The sequence below is a fragment of the Micropterus dolomieu genome, linkage group LG07, assembly GCF_021292245.1.
Source record: "Micropterus dolomieu isolate WLL.071019.BEF.003 ecotype Adirondacks linkage group LG07, ASM2129224v1, whole genome shotgun sequence".
NCBI lineage: Eukaryota > Metazoa > Chordata > Actinopteri > Centrarchiformes > Centrarchidae > Micropterus > Micropterus dolomieu.
This window is the reverse complement of record NC_060156.1, coordinates 15,696,636-15,697,624: the sequence shown is the minus strand read 5'-3', so window position 1 is coordinate 15,697,624 and position 989 is coordinate 15,696,636.

Sequence of the window (989 nt, the reverse complement as noted above, 5' to 3'; positions counted from 1 at the left end):
TTGGGGAAAAGGAATAGTGAAAAGTGTGAAAACTGTGGGGTTAAAGAAAATGTTGAACATATCATTTTGCACTGCATATTGTTTGAGTTGGAAAGACAGATATTTCAAGATAGGGTTCAGGAAGCAGGGCGGGAATGGAATCTGATGGGTACTGGGAACAGAAGGAGAAGAAAAGGGTATAAGGAATTATTTAAATTTCTTAAAGACACTGGGTTGGTGAACAGAATATGAGAGCACCTTATTGAGGTTGATAGCTGAGTGATATGATGTTACACACTCCAGTACAGTAGGTAGCGGTATGCACTTAAAAGTTGTTTGCAATCCGCCATTAACTAAGAAGAAGAAGAAGAAGCAGAGGAAGAAGAAGTCTGTTTCTGAAAACTACATATGGGGATGCGGAGTAAGGAATTTAAAAAGAAAAGGGAGACCGTTGATCGAAGAGGTTGAGACTGGATGATTCACGGCTAGGAGGAGTTGTACGGTTTGGAGGGCGATTCAAATTACTTTGTGACTCATTAATCTTACAAGGGACAAGTATTTGATATCTCAATTGGCATCTCCTGTGAGAGTTTGTTTTGTGAGCTGAAGCAGCAGGCAGCTCCCCAACGAGGGATGGGCTATGCCGCCGAAGGGGAAAACTAGTGATGGTGCTGGGAGTAATGACAAAAAGTCCAGACAATCTGAAAAAAGAGATAGATCTGACAATGGAAGTGGAAGTGAGAGTGACGAGTCCCAAAGCACAAGGAAAATGCCAAGATCTGAAGAGGAGGGTGGATTTAGGATGATAGTTAAATTCAAAGATAAAAGTGACAAAGCCTTAAACCCACTCAGACTATCAGAGGAGCTAAAAAACAAAATGGGAAAAGTTCTAAATGTTAAAATGATGATGAATGGGAATATACTTGTTTTTTGCAGAAATGATAATCAGAGGTTGAATGCCCTTAAAGTTCGGCATTTGCTTAACAGGCCTGTTGAATGTTTTATTCCTG